Source organism: Schistocerca gregaria, chromosome 5 (assembly GCF_023897955.1).
Source record: "Schistocerca gregaria isolate iqSchGreg1 chromosome 5, iqSchGreg1.2, whole genome shotgun sequence".
NCBI classification, from domain to species: domain Eukaryota; kingdom Metazoa; phylum Arthropoda; class Insecta; order Orthoptera; family Acrididae; genus Schistocerca; species Schistocerca gregaria.
Window position 1 is genome coordinate 252,698,937 of NC_064924.1, and position 16,587 is coordinate 252,715,523.

Consider the following 16,587-nt stretch of genomic DNA (forward strand, 5'->3'; position numbering starts at 1 on the left):
ACATGTAACCAAAGTGAAAACTATGAGAACGACAAAACTGCATAGTCTCGCAGGGACACATATTCCTTTCCAGATGCCTCCCGTATTACAAGAATGGAGGTGTCTATCGCCAACAGGATGAAACGGAAAAGTGTATCAACTGCAAAGACTGATCGTCGTTTCAGTAGATAACATTCTGTCAGGAGGAGACAAGCATAGGAAGTTATTGCAGTGCTGAGCTGCTGTATTATTTCGTTAATTTAACAAGTAAAATAAGCTGACCTGGGAAAGCAGAATGTAGGTGATATGACAAAACAGTAACTGTGTCGACCTGAAACTTCAATATCGTCCGTCGGGCTTCAGCTGTGATGTATTGGTGCTGTGGCGGGTGACGTCATACGTGTGCGTAGCGTTGGTTTGTTTTCGTTAGAGGCGCTAGCTTTGTCACCTTATGCTGTGTTTGTAATCTGTATTGGATATATACATAGTGGTGCAAATTTTGATGGAGTGAGCATGTTCTGAATAAGCAAGTTTAGTTACTTAAGAAAAGACCGAGTTTACGCTATATTCCTCTTACACTCCGAATCAACTAGAGTTTGAACGTTATCTTTTGTTGCCTTGGTAACGTGAGTACACAGTGTTTACAACTTATGTTTTTTCAAAGGTGAGCCAATCTGTAATGTAATTAAATTAATAACTTGGCGAATAGTAATAGTAATATTACTGAATAAGGAAAACTGATACATCAACAATTAAGAAAAACGTAAGTCTTCAAAAGGTTATTGTAAATGAAGACTGGTTATTCTAACGTAAAGGGTGAAGAACGCGATTTTAGTAATTGAAAGTAATGTACAAAGATGTAGAAGAATTAGAGGAGTTTGGTTGCCTACAGAATGAAGTCGCCAGATCCAGATTAGTGCGTAACAACTCACATCTAAGAACACAAAGAGTATTTACCCGTAATTTCAGGGATTTTGCGATTTTCTGTGAGGTGTATTGGTGAACCCATGTTACTGCATTTTTTCCATTTTGTAATTTCTTGCATTCTGTATCGGTACTGGAGTGTTCGTTAGAGCTATGTGGGTAAGTGATGTGCTTGCTACCGTATTTCGTTAACTTTCGTGACATTGGCTACCTGTACTGGTATTACTTTTTCGCTTTCTGTACTGATATTGGTTTTGGTTTTTTGTATGGGTATCTGGCTTTTCATTTAATTTATACATACCGTGTGATGTCTTCTATATCAGTTGAATTTCTCTAATTTGATGCTTTATTTTTGCATTTTCGATGCCAGCCTCTTTATACTATTCTTCATCGTTTTCTTCTGGTTGTTTTGTTTTGAATACTTCAGTATTTCCTCGTAATGCTCAATATTTATTATTCAGAATTTTTATGTTTCTGAAATTGATTTTTATACTTTGGTTTTATGAGATCTGGTGATTACGGCGTCTTGATAGCCATTTTTAAATCAAATTTGTGTTGCATTTTGAGACTTGTAATGATATTATTGGGCAAAGTGGACTGGTGTTATCGAAGGGTCTCGTCTTCCCCAATAGTTCACCATACTTGAGACACACTGCCGTACATCCGACCGCCAAAATTCGCTCCTGTTTGGCATTACGAAGGGAGGGGCGGAAACAGCGCCGACTGTCACCTCCAGATGAGAACACGACCGGTCACAGCTGTTAATCAGTTTAGTAAAGACGTAGAGCGTTCTCACGCCGCAGGCTGGCAATTAATGGACGGGAGAGGTAAATGTGTCGGTTGAAATGCTGGAACGATGTGCTGTGGTGCTGTAACGACATAACAGCACACAGATTTCGCCCAGATGTAAGCAATAATGTTGTATAGTAGTAGGCAAGCTTCAGTTCTCTACATTCTGTAATTTCCTGCAATCGATATTATCTAGTGTGCTACTGTCAATGCACACATGTTTATTAGCTTGATTCTGTTTAGACCGATTATAACAGAATATCTTGTAATAGTGAACCCTGTCGGAAGTGCTTTACAAATGAGCAGGATGAAGCCAGAGCATTGTGTACTGTGGAAAGTCATTTAGACTTCTTATCGGAATTTTGTGGATTGTCACCGGTGGACATGCGTGGAACTCTTTTAAAAACGACCACCGTTGATTTCCCGTTTTAATTATATTGTACGAAATGTACGAAACCAGTACGATCAGGAAAACCACGAAGTTCGTTAGATGTCAACTGACGACACAACAGAGTATTATTTTGGTCCATTGCTGGGTTAAAGAATATACGTTAGTAGTCACTGCTTCAGAAAGTTCTTTAAGTACAATTATTGTCGGCGATTATTTTGATTTTAGCCGTGATATGTGTAATAAGATTGATGTGAATTTTGCAAAATGCAGTAGCTGTATTTTCACCGTTTGCCTCAGTAGGCCAAAATTTTCCTTGTGAGACACTCACAGTTTCTTCGAGAGGTAGCTACAGGGTATCGGACTATCGCAGAGGGATAGTACTCCAATCTGCTTTTGATTTGGAACTTATTTCAAAGTTCGAAGTACTTTGACACTCGACAGCAAGACGTCTCAAGAATCCATTTATTGCGAAGGAAACTGGAACTTTTTTCTGGAAAAGGAGTTACATATGACATAGTTAACGAAGTACATCTTATTATTCGTGCAATGTGTTTTTAAGTGACAGTGCAATAGTGCTGTTAGCAGGGGACCTTATCAGATTCTAGTAAAAGTATACAAATAAATGTAGCCATTGTGAAACTAAGACTGTATTTGAGTTCATCAATCCAACGAAGAAAGCTTCTGAAGGAAGACTGGAGTGTTGTCATATAACAAGTACTGACAGCTGCCCTCTAACAACCTTGTGTCAAACTCACCTGGAACACAGCAAAAGGGTAAAGAATCCTTATATGAATAACTACACAAGCAACAGAGATGTTCAAACACTTTCCCGAATTAGTAATTACATTCAAAAGATTTATCGATTTGCCCCTTTCCGTATTCCCCACTTGTGTGTGAACCATGACTATGGTTTTATTTCAGATACTTCACTGCATATTCAAATGGAAATAGTAACACGCTCATAGAATTTAAACTTTTGCTTAAGTTATCAGATTTCATTTTTATTAGTTTCATTATCCTTCAGTTAAAGTAAATCAACCGTTCACAAATTTAAAGAACTTTTACATCTTCAGAATATGAGATACCTATGTTTGTCCATCCATTGAACAAATGGTGCGTCCAGTACCTTTAAATTCTACGTCTTCGGGTGCTGTGTTATATTAACGTCACCACTTCCCACTTTTGATGTAACAGATCAGAGTGCTCCCGATAGGTTAGTATACTCCCATGTAATGTTAGCAAACAGGGGGGATCAGTGAAGTTTTATTCCTACCCGACATGAATATCATGTAGCCCGCACATGTTTCCTGTGGGGCTTACTAAATTTCAAGAGTATCGAATGAAGAATAAGCTAAAATGCATCAGCTTATTTGTTGTGGTGGTAATATGTTTAGAAAATGCGTTAAAATGGTGCATACCCAGCCTTCTGCTGAACGAATTCATAGAATAAATAAATTTACGAGCTGTGTACTTAACTATTTCGCAACTATGTGGAAGAGACATATTGAAATGTACAAGTCACGGTGCTGTTCAAAGTAAAATAAAATTGTGTGGAGTAGGAGGCGAAGTTTGTTTCTATTCACCAGTAGAAGGTTTTCCTATCGCATTATTCTGAAAAGAGAAATTCTAACGTAGAAGACCTTAAGCATGGTGTAACTTACAACATTCTGAAAGTTATTTAGACAACTGTGACGAATACAATTCACTTTGCTATTCCATTATCGTACTGTATAACACCGCCCACATTTTAGGAAGAAAAATTATTTGTTTCACCTTACATTTTTTTCCATGTCTATAAACTATGAAATGCAGTACTAAAGTACCTTATAATTTTGTGTTACATCGCTTTATCCTATTTTTTTGTGTCGTAAGTCGGAAGTTCTTAACTGCCATTTCAATTTTTTGTGTATCCCTCCTATTGTTAACAGCTACCATGAAATAAATTGTCTACGTCTACGTGATTACTCTGCTATTCACAATATAGTGCCTGGCAGAGGGTTCAACGAATCGCCTTCAAGCTCTCTACCGTTCCACACTCAAACGGCGCTCGGGAAAAGCGAGCACTTAAATTTTTCTGGTAAAGCCCTGATTTCTCTTATGTTATCATGATGATCATTTCTCCCTATGTATATGGGTGGCAACACAATGCTTTCCCAATCGGCGGAGAGAACACTGTTTTCTTTATTCATAGTCAGTTGCAACTTTTCGCACCATACACATATCTTATCTAAATCATTTTTAATTCATTTTGGTCATCTGCTGACTTTACAAGTAGTAAATAACGTTATCATCTGTGAAAACTCTAATTGTGTTTAATCATAGAGATAAGAGGATATTTCGTCCTTTACTACTGAATTACGTGTGTTTACCAAACTTTTTCGCCTAAGCGTGCTAGCAACTTCAGAGGTCTATAATATATATAATATTTGTAATCAGATTTAATCTATATAATAAAGGAAAATCTAAGCTGCAACTGACGAAAAATGGTGCAAATATTAACATTTTGCGTTTGCGTTATTATTTCACACAAATGTTCTTAGAGAGGTGTAAAAGTAGTTACTTATCATTGTTATCTAACGAATTATCTTTAAATTACCCAAATATTCTTAAACATTTTCGTCACTTTATTTTTGGAACATAACAGCTAAGTCAATTTCTTCAGGTTGAAGTTACCTGTACAGCCATCAACATTGCTGAATTCTCCAGTCTGTGACAAAATCCTTACGTCTAGGTGATCCAGATGTATAAGCTGCACATATAGCTCATGTCGAACCCCCATAAATGTTCCAAACGGGTCTTCTTTGCTTTTGGTGAAGTAAATAAAAAATGAAACAAAAACGTGCCTTCTTTAACACCATTTTCCTCTGTGACATTAGTCCTGAAAGTAAAATTTAACGTCATAACAAATCAAAGGGATAGGGGCCACATTATAAGTAGCAGCGTTCATGAACTCACTCTGAATTCTCAGTCACCCTTAAGGCTGAGCATTATGATCGCACTATTCATTCCTTTGTTTACTCGTCTGAGGTTACATCCACATGCTAGACAATTGTTATTTTGCCAGTGCAGTTCAGTGAATTGCAGCATCAGTTTGATTGCATTAAATGTGCTTTGATTTATGTGTCCCACTTGCAAAGACACCTGTCGCGCTTCTGTTATGACCAGCTGCTGAGTGTGTTTACATATCTACTACTTCATACCCACAGACACTGAACAGGCAGAATGTTATGGCAACCGACCCACTGTCGATATAAAATGGTCCAGGCGAAGCAGCGTCACATGGCGAGGAATGACTGCTAGTCAGACAAACTCACGGTGCATCTAGTATCGGTGAGAGTGCCGTCCGCGCGTCGAATGGGGGAGACCTGCGATATGTCTCTTTTTTACCGAGGGCTGATTGTGTTGTCCCGGAGGCGTTCCAAGGCCATTTCGGAAACTGCTTGACTTGTCGGGGCCGCTCCTCGTTACAGATGTTGGAGGTCGTAAGCTGGGCAGACTGGTAAAACAGGACGGGCGACCAAGTATGGCAGAACTAACATTAGAGTTTAATGCTGGACAGAGTGCAATTTACGGGAATTTATGGTAATTAAGCGACTTGTCAGTGCAGATGTGGTACCAACTCCCTAAAGAGACCTACCAACGCCTCATTGGATCACTGCCACGACACGTCGCCCTTGATATCCGTGTCAGAGGTGGACATACCGGCTTTTAGTTTGGTGGTCGCAATGTTCTGGCTGATCAGTCTAGTTTTCTACTACAAGAAGAAACAGTAGTTAATGAGTGAACAATGTATGCTGCGTGTGTAGGGATATATTACATGTGAATCACTGAGGTGAATAGTAAATATTGGGATTATAGGGACTACTTTGTTATCCTTAGTAGACATTTTATAGTTACTCTAGCCTTTCGAGTGTTATCATTGGTGTCAATGATTTACCTGTTATGCTTCATGCGCAAATTTTCAAAGAGAAGTCCTGCGGATTCCAAATTTTTTCATTCCAGTGTCATTGGCACAACTGTTTTTATTACTATTATTGCTTATACTCATTTTGTAACTCTAATAGAAATAACAAGTAGGAATTATACACGTATAACTTCCACTTTCATCGACGGAGAGGTAATGGCAGACAGGACTCGCATTGGAGAGAAAATCGAACGAGTTTTATACCTAAGGAACCATTATTGCGTTTGCCTTAATCTACTAAGAGAAGCCATCGACCACCAGACCTTGCTGGTAGAAAGAGAACTTCAACCACCGTCAAGCGAGTCCCCTGCGCTACCACAACGCCGCCTATTGCATATAAAAGACGTAGCGAGACGTGTTATATCATAAATCCAAAGATTTATTGGATTGGTAACTGTGGTTTCAGGTGGTATTGGCCGCGATATCGCGGTCGCACATTTTAGCAGCCAGACGGTGTTCTCCAGACGTCGCGTTGGTGGCCACGCGTGAACACATCCAGCGTCTGTCAAGGCGGCTCTCAAGAGCTGCGCGGTGTGATGTGCAGACCTCCAAGGTGGGCGCGGAGGACACTGGAGTGATCAAGGCGGCTCTCAAGAGCTGCGCGGTGTGAAGTGCAGACCTCCAAGGTGGGCGCGGAGGACACTGGAGTGATCTGCCGACAAATATAAATTTGAAAATTATAAACCTCGCCCTATTATGGTGGATTGATACGGCATCTGTAGAGGAAAGTGCTAAATTATCGTAGTAACACATGCTAATAAATGGTCGTTTCCTTTGTCCATAGAAGGAGTACTTCTATCGCCCAAACTCATGAGCCCTAGAATACTATTTATCGCAAATATGAAAACTACCGACAGTGATGTTAGCCTATTTACTCCTCCCGGAGTGTGATCTACTGTGGTGAAACGGTCTACAAAATTATTTCACCATGATGGTAGATAGCTGTTACAACTATCATAATATTTATGAGTTAGTGTAGGCAACGGTACTGTATGTACCATTGATTCTTCAGTTTAAGTATATCCTACCAATACTAGAGCGAAAAGATATGTATGCCGCGAAAGGGTTTTGTATCTGATCAGAGATCACAATTGGTATAAAAGAACAGCACTATGGGTACCGAGAATGTTTGTGGTCGACCATAGAATTTGGTAGCCACGGTGATATAACTAAACTGACAGCATTTCAGTTATATTAAAAATCGTATTACTTTATACTCGCTTAATATCTTGAAGATTCCCCTTCTGAAGGAGCTACCATGTGATCATGAAACGAGAAATACACTTAGAAACTAAAATCTGTTGTACTTTAGACAGATCGAAGTACCACTTACCGTAACAGCACCGCCTTAATCCTCCTCCTGCAGCCGTCTCTCCAGCAACTCCACGAAAAAGGCGTCCAGTGTGAACTGACGCTCCTGTTGGAAAAGATCTGATTACTTTCATGTTATCTAACATGTGAAGTGATTCAGAATTTGTGCTAATTCCTGTCATATAAAAGTATGACGAATTGTAACATTTACCACAAATTAGCAAGGTTCAGGTATCGAAATTAAGAATATAGTAATTCAATTTAGTATCCAACTAACACAAATCGTTTCACATCTCAGATACTATTAATACTAACAAATAACTAATATCCCATTATCTTTAACATTTTTCTGGACACGACTGGTTAATGATGTGCCTCTGAGGTTATGCCGTGTTGTTGTTCCTGCTTTATGGTCAACATTTCAGTAACTGATCGAGCCATCTTCTTCAGGTCGTGTGACGTTCCATGACTGATTTGAGTCCAAGCAGCGAGTACACATTACTGCAAAGTTCGCAGCAAATGAAGTTGATCGCTGGGATGTCCGTCGAAATAATGTCCACAAAATGAACACAACAATTCGGCCTAACACCCGGAAGCAGACCAGTAACTAGTATCATATTCCATAGTTATCATGTAGTGAGAAAACGAAAAATTCATTTTGAAATCAGATGCTACTAATCCTTCTACTGTTGTAATTTACACTCACCGAAACAGAAAGGTCTTCTTTCTCTTCCTGCAGCCGCTTCTGTAGTATCTCCTCAAAAAACGAGTCCAGGGTGAACTGACGCTCCTGTAAGGAAAATAACTTATTAGTTTGATTAGGCGCAGAGCATGTTTGGTAATTCAGAGATAGGGCTAGTTCTTTACATATACATGTGTTACAAATTCTTACATTTATTTCGAATTTTTGGCCTAGAGTTAGTGATATTCACTAATTGGCTGTATTATCAGCTAGTATTCTGTTCTTCCGACATTCACTACCATTATCCTAAGTACGATGAGTTAAACTGGAATGACAGAGGCCTACAATTTAACTACTTGAGCCACCGTCTTTTTATTACGAGCTCCTCCTTGTTCTTTCCCTGTAAAGAAAAGCAAACGGGACTATAACAAGTTTTGCTAACAGTTCCTGTTTCTCTGATCTCTGACTCCACTGTACATTTCCTTTAGTCAGTCTTATATTAAACACGGTCAGCAAGTGACTGGCTGGGCAACCAGATGGTCTGAAAAGTCGTCATCAACCAGTCGCTCGTGTTGGAAGCATACTACGTGAAGCTCTGCTCCTAAAATATTTTTCACCATAATTCCTTACAACTGGAGAGGGATGTTCCCTTTCTCAAGCCTCTCACGTCGTTATTTGTTCAGTGTTAACAAATACCGCACTCAAGTTCCCGCAATGATAAATGGTTAGATTCAACTGTCCATGTCTGAGGTCAGTGTTAAGTTTAATGGGCTTCAATACAATTGTCAGAATTGTTTAAACAGCATTCAGGTTCGATTATCAAAATTATTTTACCTACTGCGACAAGTCGGGACATGTTGTGGTAATAACACGGAGGAGAGGAGCTAGGGCCAGTGGGAACCAGGGGAAAGAGCCAGCAGATATGCAGTGAAGGAGGCCTGCAGGGAACACAGGGAGACACAGTGTGAGGCTACCCTGCAGGTCAGAGAATATACGACTTTGACATGCTGAAGTCACCATGGCTCCCATCCGAATATAACACATTTCTAATGGCCTCATGTTAAACGACCACTAGATCTGTGACGCAAGTGGTATTAGAATTCTTAGCATCCTTATTTTATGGCACTTTATCTTTTGATGCGAAGGCAGAAGTCAGTTTAAGAGGACTCCAACTCTTTGTTCTACTTACAGTCGAGATGACTATGGAAAATTTTAATAATTTTATGTAGATATGGAGATAAGCTAAAGTTTGAGGATGAAGAGTCTTATGATCTCCAGTGATCATCAAATCCATCCATCCAGCAGTGACACTCATTGCTGCCGGTATTTCATATCTGATCACGAATAGTGACAACGTCCGGAACAGCACAATGCTGACCACGTGTTCCTCCATACAGTGACGTCCGTCGGCTGACGATGACGAGGCGGTCGATCGGTACGTTTGTAACATCAGAGGCCTGTTTGGACGGAGTTAGGTAGTTAGCTGGTACTTCAGATAATCAACACAATCATCACTCGAGCAGAGATGCCTATTTAAGTCGTGTTATTTAAATTGACGTGTCACATGGGATGTTCATAGAAAACCAAACATTCATTTACAGTAAATCGTGACAGTCTGCAGTATCTACTGACCATGTTATGTACAGACAGGTAGCTCTCAGACTTTACTGCTTTGCATGTTACGTCACCAGTGATGAAACGTGACGTGGCTCACCTGTACAGTACCCCGAACAGCGACCAAGTTCTCCAGTCGCAGACCCTCGTCTTTCTCCCCTCCCAAACACCGGGAGAAAAACTTCTTCATGCGTAGGAACATTGCTGTAACGATAACAAACAGCACGTTAGACATGACCAGATCGTGTCTACGAGTAAGTTTTGCAGCAGTGTCTCACAACTCGATCGCAAGAAAAACCAGGGACCGTGACGACATGTCTGTGACCTTAGCTTTTGTAGAAAAGCAGCTGCTTCCGTAAAAAACGACATGTAAAGTCTATATGATTGATTGAACTTATACATTTGTTTTTGTCGAGAATTAGTTATTTTAATTCTGTGTCAGTAATTCACAGTGCATGAATCAAAACAATAACACTTATTCGTTGTTTAGCAATAGCGTGTTCATTAAGTGGTACATCTGCTCTGAAGAGAATACATTTTTTTGATAGCAACTATCTGAAGGCTTATCTATTAGACTAAACTTAATTAGCAAGTCATTACAATACTACAATAGTTTCAGATATACACCTACTTCAGTTGTTACAACTTCAGATTTTTTCATCTATTGCAGCATGATATGCGGAATATCTTCCCCTGGGACAGGAAAAAGAATTTGTTTCTTATGTGTGTTGGTGGCGGGATGAAGTTACTAATTAATAAACTACGCTACAATCTGATGGTTATTCCTTCCGCGGTATATAACCAGAATACGATTTTTACGGCTATCCACACTGCCGAGTCAATGTATTCTCTCTAGGCTGCACTTTTCCTTCTTTGTGTCAGTCATGAAAAATCCTAAATCTAAACTACACTTCATCGTCGTGTGAGCTAAACAGTAACGTGCACGACGTAATAACTATGTTTCCGATTAAAATTTACCCAGCGGTTTCTACATGAAGAAAACACAAAAATAGCTCAGAAACAGCTAATAGGTTTAACATTCGACAGTGCTCCAGGATATTAGTTGTACTTCCTTAAGTGACAGGAAAAGATAATGTTTTTGCTACACTGCCTTGTCAACTCAGTATGATCCGACACAGCTGGAACCTGTTTACGACATTTCTTTTTCACCTATGCCAAAAAATTACAGCATGAACCAACAATAAGCCATACCGTATGTATGGGTAATCGAAAAGGAGAGAGATGGGTGACACCATTCTCATTGTGAAACTAAGCTATAAATTTGAGAATATATCATTCCAGCACTTGAACGTTGACAAACACTCAGTGAGGATATTTGTCTCTACAAGTCAAGCATCATCGGAAGTTTCTGAAGTATTGGAATGTAAATCGAAGAGTGTTTTCACGTGCAGTCCCATTACTAGTGACATGTTGCGAAGCCACATCTCACTACAGTTTTCAGGTACATCTCCACTAAATACATAGTCATCTAAAAGCTTATTCGATGCTCTAATTGCAGATGTATACTGAAAATAAGTAGGTGACAGATAAAGCAATGGCTCTTGCCTCTCGGCGACTACAAACCATATACCTTGCTTCTGAAGCAGGGCGTTCCCTTCATTCAAAGCATCTAAAGCTCCCCAATAACTTGTTCTCGAAACACAAAATCCAACACAATAGCTACTAAATCAAAATTAAAAGTTCTTTTACTAATGAACTCCAGGAACGAATTCGTTCCGATACTTCAGCAACTCCAGAGAATGCGGAAGTAATTACTACGCAATGGTCCACCACAGTTAAGCAGATTTTTGTTAGCAAACGCTGTGGTAAACATTAAGCAGCAACCTCGATAACTGCAGAGCACAACGTTGTTCTGTAACGTCGATGTCAATGGTTAAATAAGCACTGCAATGAAAATTTTCAGTAATTTGTATCTATGTAAGACGGAATAATCATGTTTTACGATTGAAAAACGTACAGCGGAGCCTAAATGTTGAAAACATCCGTACAGTTAATAAACTCCCAAGTGATCTAACAGTTAACAATACTTCGAGATAGTGCTTAAATGTCCATAAGCAACAGGAAGGTAATACTCTCATGTTAAGGTGCCAAGTCAACTCAGTATAAATCAACACAATTATAACCAATTTCCAACGTGTGTTCTTCTTCACAGACGGAAGGTAATTCTAGCAGTATAGCCCTACAATGATTATTGGCAATATGTCGGTATAATCGACGAGACATGAGATCGGTTACACCGTTGTCATTGTGGAAGTAAAAATTAAAGTAAATAGAGACCGCTCCGAGTCTACCACGACAACCACAGATACAATTTAATAACAGTCCGATTGTATTATTGGAGAAGCCCTTCCGCGCAGTCCGGAACCGTGGGAGAGCTACCGTCGCAGGTTCGAATCCTGCCTCGGGCATGGATGTGTGTGATGTCCTTAGGATAGTTAGGGTTAAGTAGTTCTAGGGGACTAATGACCACAGCAGTTGAGTCCCATAGTGCTCAGAGCCATTTGAACCATTTTTTATTATTGGAGAGGACGCACACAAGATAGACTATTACAGTCGAGATCAAACATAAAAAAATTTTTGTAGAGGAGGCGTTGTGCAGCTTCAATGAATGTTAACAACTGTATTGTGCAATGGACAGCTACAACGGTACGTTTCATTAGCGACCAGAGGGTGGTGGGGTTTCGGGTTCCGCTGGATAGGTCAGGAGTCGACTACACACAGCAAGCGGCTACACGGGTATCAGGGGTTGTGTGGCGTCGACTGGGCGGTTTTTTAATTTAGATGGCCCCGAGGAAGTACTGAAAGGGCAACAGCCTCAAAGGGTGCGGGGCATAGTCAGGACATGCGGGGACAAAGCAGCAATCAGTATTGTAATTGTAAATTGTCAAAACTGTCGAAGCTGCGTTGGTAAATTACCGCAACTTCAAGCGCTGATAGAAAGCAAAGAAGTTGGAATCGTTGTAAGTACGAAAGCTGGCTGAAGCGAGAGATAAATTCTGCCGAAATTTTTACAAAGGCACAGACGGTGTTTAGAAAGGATACATTGCATGCAACCGGTGGTGGCGTGTTTGTCACTGTTAGTAGTAGTTTATCCTGTAGTGAAGTAGAAGTGGATAGTTCCTATGAATTATTGTGGGTGGAGGTTACACTCAACAACCGAACTACATTAATAATTGGCTCCTTTTACCGACCTTCCGACTCAGCAGCATTAATGGCAGAACAACTGAGAGAAATTCTGGAAAACATTTCACAGAAATTTTCTAAGCGTGTTATAGTCTTAGGTGGAGATTTCAGTTTGCCAGATATAGACTGGGACACTCTGATGTTTAGGACCGGTGGTAGGGACAGAACATCGAGGAAAATTATACTGAGTGCACTATCCAAAAATTACCTCGAGCAATTAAACATAGAACCGACTCGTGGAGATAACATTTTGGATCTTTTGATAACAAACAGACCCGAACTTTTCGACTCTGTAAGCGCAGAACAGGAAATCAGTGATCATAAGGCCTATGTAGCATCCCTGAATATGGAAGTAAACAGGAATATAAAAAAGGGAGGAAGGTTAATCTGTTTAGCAAGAGTAAGAGAAGGCAGATTTCAGACTACGTAGCAGATCAAAATGAAAATTTCTGTTCCGACACTGACAATGTTGAGTGTTTATGGAAAAAGTTCAAGGCAATCGTTAAATGCGTTTTAGACATGTACGTGCCGAGTAAAACTGTGAGGGACGAGAAAAACTCACCGTGGTTCAACAACAAAGATACGAAACTACTGCGAAAGCAAAGAGAGCGTCACTGCAAGATTAAACGCAACCAAAACCTCTCAGACAAACAGAAGCTAAACGATGTCAAAGTTAGCGTAAGTAGGGCTATGCGTGAACCGTTCAGTAAATTCGAAAGTAAAATTCTATATACCGACTTGACAGAATATCCTAGGAAGTTCTGGTCTTACGTTAAATCAAAAAGTGGCCCGAATCCAGGAACTCTGGGAGGATGATGACATTGAAACAGAAGATGACACGCTTAAAGCTGAAATATTAAACACGTTTTTCCAAAGCTGTTTCACAGAGAAAGACCACACTGCAGTTCCTTCACTAAATCCTCGCACAAACGAACAAATGGCTGACATCGAAATAGGTGTCCAAGGAATCGAAAAGCAACTGATATCATTCAATAGATGACAGATCACTGGACCTGACGGGATTCCCATTCGATTCTACACAGGGTAAGCGAAAGAACTTGCCCCCTTCTAATTGCCATGTACCGCAAGTCTCTAGAGAAATGGAAGGATTCAAATGATTGGAAAGGAGACACAGGTTGTCCCAGTCTTCAAGAAGATGCGCAAAACATCGATCTGTTGTAGAATTTTAGAACATGTTTTTTGCTCGCGTATCATGTCATTTCTGGAAACCCAGAATCTACTCTGTAGGAATCAACATGGATTCCGGAAACAGCAATCGTGAGAGACCCAACTCGCTTTATTTGTTCATGAGACCCACAAAATATTAGATGCAGGTTCCCAGGTAGATGCAATTTTCCTTCACTTCTGGAAGGCGTTCGATATAGCTGCGCAATGTCGCCTGATAAACAAAGTAAGAGCCTACGGAATATCAGACTAGCTGTGTGGCTGGATTGTAGAGTTTTTGGCAAACAGAACACAGCATGTTGCTCTCAATGGAGAGACGTCTACAGATGCTGAAGTAACCTCTGGCGTGCCAAAGGGGAGTGTTACGGGACCATTGCTTTTCACAATATATATATAAATGACCTAGCAGATAGTGTCGGAAGTTCCATGCGGCTTTACGCAGATGATGCAGTAGTATGCAGGGAAGTTGCAGCATTATAAAGTTGTAGATAATGCAGGAAGATCTGCAGCGGATAGGCACTTGGTGCAGGGAGTGGCAACTGTCCCTTATCATAGACAAATGTAAGGTATTGCGAATACAGAGAAAGGAGGATCCTTTACTGTATGATTATATGATAGTGGAACAAACACTAGTAGCAGTTACTTCTGTAAAATATCTGGGAGTACGCGTGCGGAACAATTTGAAGCGGAATGATCATATAAAATTAATTGTTGGTAAGGCGGGTACCAGGTTGAGATTCATTGGGAGACTCCTTAGAAAATGTAGTCCATCAACAAAAGGGGTGGCTTACAAAACACTCGTTCGACCTATACTTGAGTATTGCTCATCAGTGTGGGATCCGTACCAGATCGGTTTGACGGAGGAGATAGAGAAGATCCAAAGAAGCGCGGCACGTTTCGCCACAGGGTTATTTGGTAAGCGTGATAGCGTTACGGAGATGTTTAGCAAACTCAAGTGGCAGACTCGGCAAGAGAGGCGCTCTGCATCGCGGTGTAGCTTGCTGTCCAGGTTTCGAGAGGGTGTGGTATCGAATATATTGCTTCCCCCTACTTATAACTCCCGAGGAGATCACGAATGTAAAATTAGAGAGATTCGAGGTCGCACCACTTTCAGGTAGTCGTTCTTCCAGCGAACCATACGCGACTGGAACAGGAAAGGGTAATGACAATGGCACGAAAAGTGTCCTCCGCCACACACCGTTGGGTGGCTTGCGGAGTATAAATGTAGATGTAGATGTAGATCTAATCTGCTCTAGAATCAGTCCACCATCGGTTCCGAAATCCGTCTCAGCTATGCTTTCGCGTAAGTGCAGTAGCACTTATCAACCGTAGATAGCTCTACCATTGGTATTATCTACCATTGGTAATATACATTACATTGGGAAAAAAAGTCTATGAGGTTAAATGGACACAATGGACATGACAAGTTAATATCAATGACGGAACACTGTATATCCGAAACTGCTATTCGTAGTACGCAAGTTAACAGCTGAGATCGTTTGTGGACTTGGTGGCGGTCTGATCCTCAACCGAAAACGATTTTCTCTAATAAAATAAAACGTTGTAGCTGTGATTTCATAATGCAGTTCTTTAAAAGAGCATATAAAATGAAAGTAACGGGACTGCTGCAGGAATGAGAGAGTACTGGGCAGAAACAAACAAAAAAGGAAAGGTTAATAAAGCTAAATCAATATAATAAAAAATCGAATAATATCTTACACAAATGAACTCAACTTAATCTACACATATGAAATGAAGACGGGGATACCAGTCAGACATCCACATAATAACAACATAATAGTAAAATAACACACACAAATTCTTTCAGAATGAACAAAAAGGAAATATACCCTAAACCTATATAGCCCTAACAAAGACAGCAGTTATAGACACATCCCCATATAACGACATAATGAATAAATAACACACAGGAACAATTTCATAAAAAATCTAAAAATTATAAACCCCTAAAAAAAGAAAAAAAGAAAAGACGCACTCGAAAACTCCACATAACAACGACTTAATCGAAAAATAACACAAAAAACCCTCCAGAATAAAAAGAACGAAAAGAAATTCAAAAATTTGGTATCACACTTCAAACGAACATCAACAGGTCAAAAAGTACCATAGCATAAAAAGAATTATACGCTAAAAGCGCGAGTCACTGGTAACAACAATATGAACCCTAAAAAACAATTTCATATACGCTACACCGCAGCGACCTCACATTCGAAAAAAAGCAGCCAACTATTAATAAGTTAAAAAAGTATGACTAACATTACTATTCGTTCCGCTCACGACCATTTCAGCAATGTACTTTGGTTCACGGCTAACGTCACCGTAGACAATTCTCCCATATTACAAAAAGAGCTAAAGAAATGCAACAATCAACATGATAATAATTATCATTAATCACTTCACTCACAAAAATGTATGTTTTGCTCTTAAGGTACTACCTATCCTCACCCTCGGGAATCATGTGAAATACAGAAAGAAACAGTTAATTATTTGTCAGAGAAAAAGAAACAAAAATCGCTACAAGTT

The 16,587-nt window shown here is 39.9% G+C and overlaps 1 long non-coding RNA gene across 2 annotated transcripts in view; it reads left to right on the plus strand.

Moving 5' to 3' along the window:
* The first annotated feature begins 599 nt into the window (after nt 1-599).
* Nucleotides 600-16,587, plus strand: part of LOC126272774 (uncharacterized) — an 86,966-nt gene continuing 70,978 nt past the window's right edge. For both annotated transcript variants that reach the window (XR_007549263.1, XR_007549262.1), the window contains exons 1-2: nt 600-643; nt 6,454-6,673. This is a non-coding gene — a long non-coding RNA (uncharacterized LOC126272774). The remainder of the gene's footprint in view (nt 644-6,453; nt 6,674-16,587) is intronic.